Below are 6,111 nucleotides of genomic sequence, written 5' to 3'. Positions count from 1 at the left end.
ACTTGGTGAGACCTCATCTCTACAATAAATCAAAAAATCAGCCGGGCGTGGTAGCGCCTGAGCCCAGGAGGTCAAGGTTGCCGTGAGCTGTGATGGTGCCACTGCATTCCAACCTGGGTGACAGAATGAGACTCCGATTCAAAAAAAGAAAAAAAATCTAAGCGTGGTGGCTCATGCCTATAATCCCAGCACTTTGAGAGGCCAAGGTGAGAGGATTACCTGAGCCCACAGGTTCTAGACCTGCCAGGGCAACTTGGCAAGACCTTGTCTCTATAATAAATCAAAGACTAGCCTGGTGCACAAGCTACATCCTGTGCCCCTGTAGGTCTGGCTCCTTAGAAGGCTGAGGCAGAAGGATGGCCGGAGCCCAGCAGGTCGAGGCTGCGGTGACCATGAATGTGCTACAGCACTGCAGCCTGGGCGAAAGAGTGAGACTGTAACTCAAAAAAAATTAATAATAATAAGATTATAGATAACGTAGCCAGGCTTGGTGGCTCAGCCTGTAATCCCAGCACCTTGGGAGGCTGAGGTGAGTGGATTGCCTGAGCCCGCGGGTTCGAGACCTGCCTAGGCAACTTGGCAAGACCTTATCTCTACAATAAATCAAAAAATCAGCCGGGCGTAGTAGCACGCGCCTGTAGTTCCAGCTACTCGGAAGGCTGAGGTGGAAGGATCGCCGGAGCCCACCGGGTCGAGGTTGCGGTGGCGGCCATTGCACTCCAGTCTGGGTGACCGAGTGAGACTCCAACTCAAAAAAAAAAAAAAAGATTATAGCTACCCATGGTCCTTTGGTCAACACACAGTCATTCTAACCTTTTTCTCCCATGAGTGATTTCCTGTAGCGAAGCTGAAAAAGTGGGATCCTTACTCAGTCTCCCTTGTAGCTGGAGGCAGCCAGCGGACCCAGTTCGAGCCAATGAGATATAAAAGGAAGCATGATAGAATCTTCTGGGAAAATGTTTCCTCTACAGATGAAAGAAGAGACATTTGAGGAAAAGTTATTTTATTGTCAGTTCTTGCCTTTCGTCCACTCCTTTCTCTCTTGGAATTCTGTCACGGAAGCTGCAGCAGCCATTCTGCAATCATGAGGGCTCAAGCACAAAGATGAAAAATCAGCACACAGAAGAGAACGGAGAAAGAAAGATGGATAGAGCCCAGTTCCTTGATGCCATCCCTGAGCCGTTAGTCCAGCTCTGGTCTGGATTTCTCCAGATTTCTCATTAGGTGAGATAACAAGACGCTTTCATTGTTTCAACCACAGTGAATCACATTTTCCGTTGCCTATGATCAGATACATCCTAGACGACATAGATCCTGCTTCTTTCTCTAACCTCAGCACTTCGTCTTTAGTTACCACCAAAATGTGCAGAACTCTCCGGGTCCCTGCTCAGAAAATCCATTAATTTAAAAAAGAAAGACAAGCTGGACTTCCAGTAAAACACTCCTAGTGATTGATAGATGATTAAATGGACGAGGAGACTAGGACAGCAGTGACAAGGCAGGACACAAGCTCAGGGCTGTTCTGTGACGAGGAGCCCTCGCCCTGAGTGCTTTCTGAGTGGTATGGCGGGACCTGCACTACCCTGGCTAGTGAGAGGGTTTAATAGTGACTGTCTAGACATCTATACCCTTGCCCGGAGCCAAAGATCGATATTTCTAGAAAGAGGTTTCAGTCGGGCTCGGTGGCTCAGCCTGTAATCCTGCGCCTTGGGAGGCTGAGGTGAGTGGATTGCCTGAGCCCGTGGGTTCGAGACCTGCCTGGGCAACTTGGTGAGATCTCATCTCTACAATAAATCAAAAAACTAGCCGGGCATGGTAGTGCATGCCTGTAGTTCCAGCTACTCGGAAGGCTGAGGCGGAAGGATCGCTGGAGCCCAGCGGGTCGAGGCTGCGATGGCCGGGAGCGGCCACTGCACTCCCGTCTGGGGACAGAGTGAGACTCCAACTCAAAAAAAAAAAGAAAGAAAGAGATTTCAGGGGAAGGAAGAGACGAGGAATGGGAAATGAAGAGAGGAAAGAAGGAAAGGTGGAAGGATGGAAGGGAGGGCAGAGGGTGACAATGGATTTGAAACAACCTTGACGCAACGAGGGAAGACAAGGGGATGGACCGGTGACAGCTCGACGAACAATTCCAGGGTTCAAATCAGAAGCGGAGGAGAAGACTTGGCCTGTGGAGTCTTCGAGAGGCTTGGAAAAGACAGCCGCACGCAGGGACAGGAGAGTTGTCCGGAATGGAATTTGTCCTGCGGGAGGCTGAGCATAAAGCAGGGAGTGTCTTGAAAGCTAGTTCACCACAGTCCTCAGGGACCCAATTATGGACTGCTCAGCAGATGGGACAGAGTCGGAGGCCGTCCTACTTAGGGACCGGTCACAGCCTCAAAGAACCAAATACCACCTGGTCTCACTCGTCCCTGGGACCTGAACATCAGTCCTAATAGCACAAGGGAGGGATTGGCAGGCACAGAGCACTGCCAGGGGAAAGGGGGGTGGTGGCACGGAACAGCACAAAGGTACCTGGTCCCAAACCAGGGAAAGCGAGGACCGGTTAGAGGCCGAAACATCGCCTGCCCGTACATTACTTCCGTCCTTAATTCTGACTCGTACCCCATGTCTTTATAATAAAATAAAAGCTTTTTTTTTTTTGAGTTGGAGTCTCACTCCGTGGCCCAGGCTGGAGTGCAGTGGCACGCTCCCAGCCACCGCAGCCTCGACCTGCTGGGCTCCGATGATCCTTCCGCCTCGACCTTCCAAGCAACTGGGACTACAGGCACGTGCCACCATGCCTGGCTAATTTTTTGATGTATGGTAGCGATGAGGTCTCATCAAGTTGCCCAGGCGGGTCTTGAACCCATGAACTCAGGCAATCCTCTCACCTCGGCCTCCCAAAGTGCTGGGATTATAGGCGTGAGCCACTGCGCCAGACCATAAAATCATTTTTTAAAAAGCTTAGTTCATAGCCGGGTTCGGTGGCTCAGCCTGTAATCCCGTGCCTTGGGAGGCTGAGGTGAGTGGATTGCCTGAGCTTGAGAGTTCGAGACCCACCTGGGCAACTTGGCGAGACCTCATCTCTACAATAAATCAAAAACTAGCTGGGCGTGGTAGTGCACGCCTGTAGTTCCAGCTACTTGGAAGGCTGAGGCGGAAGGATCGCCGGAGCCCAGCGGGTCGAGGCTGTGGTGGCCGGGAGCGGCCACTGCCCTCCAGTCTGGGCGACAGAGTGAGACTCCAACTCAAAAACAAACAAACAAACAAAAAAAGCTAGTTCATAAACTGTTGTTTCTTCAGGACGTCGAGGAGTAGAGCTCCAGCTTGTGTGGAGGCGAGACAGGCAAAACCACAGAAAACCAGGACCCTGCGAGAAACTGGGCAAGCACCATGTATGCCCAGGAGGGAGCCGCAGTCCTGACAAAGCAGTGTGCCTCCCCTGGGGTCTTTGCCATCGGTGCTGGAGGGAATGCTGGGTAACAGTGGAGTGCAACAGGCGAACCCAGCTGCCAACAACGTGGCCGACGATTTCAAGCTCCAGAGAGGACGTGGGAAAGCATAAGGCAGCATTAACTATGTCAGCAGGCTAGGCATGGTAGCTCACGCCTGTCATCCCAGCACTTTAGGAGGCCAAGGGGAGGGGACGGCCTAAGCCCAGCAGTCCGAGACCAGCCTGGGTGACTTGGTGAGACCTCATAGCTGCAATAAATTAAAAATTCAGCCGGGTGTGGTGGCGCGCCTGTGGTTCCAACTACTTGGAAGGCTGAGGCGGAAGGATTGCCTGAGCCCAGGTCTTATATGGGAAATGTTTCTGTCTAAACTGTGCTAGCTACCCTGCCTCAAGCAGGCTTGGTTTCTTCTGAGGCTGCTTTCCTTGGCTTGCAGATGGCCGCTTTCTGGCTCTGTGCTCTGTCTTTCCTCTGTGCACACACACATCTGTGTCCTAATCTCCTCTTCTTACGAGAACACCAATTATATTAGATGAGGACCCATCCATATGACCTCGTCTTGCCTTCATGACCTCTGGAAAGGCACGATCTCCAAATATAGGCACATTCTGAGGTTTAGGGGATTAGGACTTCAACACAGGAACTGGGGTAGGATGTAATTCAGCCCATCACACTGCTGTAACAAATTACCACAAACTTAGTGTCTTAACACAAGTTTGTTCTTCTACATGCTAGAGGCCAATATTGGCTTCACTGGGCCCAAATCCAGGTGTCAGCAGACTTGCATTTCTTTTTCTCTTTTTAAATTTTTTTCATTATAAAGATGTGGGGTACAATTCAGGCTTAGGTATACAAATGTTGATTATTATGCAGGCACCCTTGTTGATGAGGTATGCCCCCTTCCCCAGACAGACTCCCATTACTGCCAATCCAGCTTCCCCACCCCCTCCCGGCAGTTTCCCGCTACTGCCTATCCTTTTCTTGTAGTGTAACAATAATTGTTCAAAGTCTGCTTATGAGTGAGAACATACGGTACTCTGTTCTTCGCTTCTGTGTTAGATCACTGAGTGTGAGCGACTCTAAATCCGTCCAAGTTGCTGCGAAGTCCATATGTTTGTCCTTCTTGATGGCTGCATAATATTCCATTGTGTATATGTATCACATTTTTTTAAAAACAGTGGTTAGATGCCACGAAGTAGGTGGCACTGCACGCGGTGAGGCCTGAGAGCCTATTCCATCCTTGACAAGGGGGGTGCTAACCTTCTCTCCTCTCATATAACATGGGGCTGCATTTCTATTGAGACTGGGGAAGAACATGCCTCCTGGTCTTTCCCAGATTCCAGAGGTCTCCTGCATTCTTTGGCCCAGGGACCCTTTCTTCATCTTTAAAGCCAGCAGTGGTTGGTCAAGTTTTTCTCCCTCTTCTTTACCCTAACGCTTTTATTCTGTAGTCAAATATCATATAAGGACACTGTGATCACATCTAGGACCCAACCAGCTAATTCAGAATAATCTCTCCATCTCAAATTCTTTCATTTACTCACATCTGCAAAGTCTCTTTTGCCATATAAGGTAAAGTATTCACAAACTCTGGGAATTAGGACGCAACACCTTTGGGATGATCACTTAGTCTATGACTCATTAGAAATTCAACACCCCACAGCCAATCAACTTGATTCCCGTAAGGCCCACTCGTGCAGTGATTCCAAAGCTGCCACGGACCATGATCTTGAGGAATGACCGTAAAGAAGAACTTTGGAACATGGTAGCCAGAGAAATTTAAAAAGCAAAGAGGTATCAGTGCCAATGACTCAGGTGTTTCATTAAACCCTACTGGAAGCCGGGCTCGGTGGCTCAGCCTGTAATCCCATGCCTTTGAGAGGTTGAGGTGAGTGGATTACCTGAGCCCGCGCGTTCGAGACCCGCCTGGGCAACTTGGCCAGACCTCATCTCTACAATAAATCAAAAAATTAGTGGGCGTGGTAGTGTGTGCCTGTAGTTCCAGCTACTTGGAAGGCTGAGGCAGAAGGATCGCCAGAGCCCAGCAGGTTGAGGCTGTCGGGGCTGAGGGGTGCCACTGCCCTCCAGCCTAGGCAACAGAGTGAGATTCCAACTCAAAAAAAAAAAAAAAAAAACCGATGGGCACACGTGCCCCGTGTAGCTGCACTCCTGAACTGGCCTGGTGACACCAGAGCTGGTATCGCTGACGTTTTCTCAAACGTAAGAGAAGAAACTGATGTAGGTGTGCCAAAGTGTATGGGGAGGGAGGGACAAGGCTAATTAATAATGTCAATTTCTACAGTTCATCATCCCCTATACCTTGAGAATTACGTGGTTTAAGGAACCTCTTTACGTCCGTGGGGCCCACTAAAAGGCACTCTCCTGAGGACCCCCGTGATTAAAAAGTAATGAAGAAAAACAGTCACAAGAGGGAGGTTTGCTTGTCCCCAGAGAATCGATCACACAACTCAGCAGTCACTCTAGAACACCAAGAATGTCGCACTTGGCATCAGAAGAGCTTCCCCACCCAGCTGCTTCTCCAGCAAAGACCAGTTCCAAATAATCCATCCACCCATCCAAACACCGGTTTCAGGCCCTCATTCCTAGGGGAGCTCAGGGCCCGGGACAAGCCACGTCGAATGATTCTTTTTTTTTTTTTGAGTCGGAGTCTCACTCT

Source organism: Carlito syrichta, unplaced genomic scaffold (genome assembly GCF_000164805.1).
Source record: "Carlito syrichta isolate Samal-C Ts95f unplaced genomic scaffold, Tarsius_syrichta-2.0.1 Scaffold309211, whole genome shotgun sequence".
Taxonomy (NCBI): Eukaryota; Metazoa; Chordata; class Mammalia; order Primates; family Tarsiidae; genus Carlito; species Carlito syrichta.
This window is presented reverse-complemented; position numbering follows the sequence as displayed.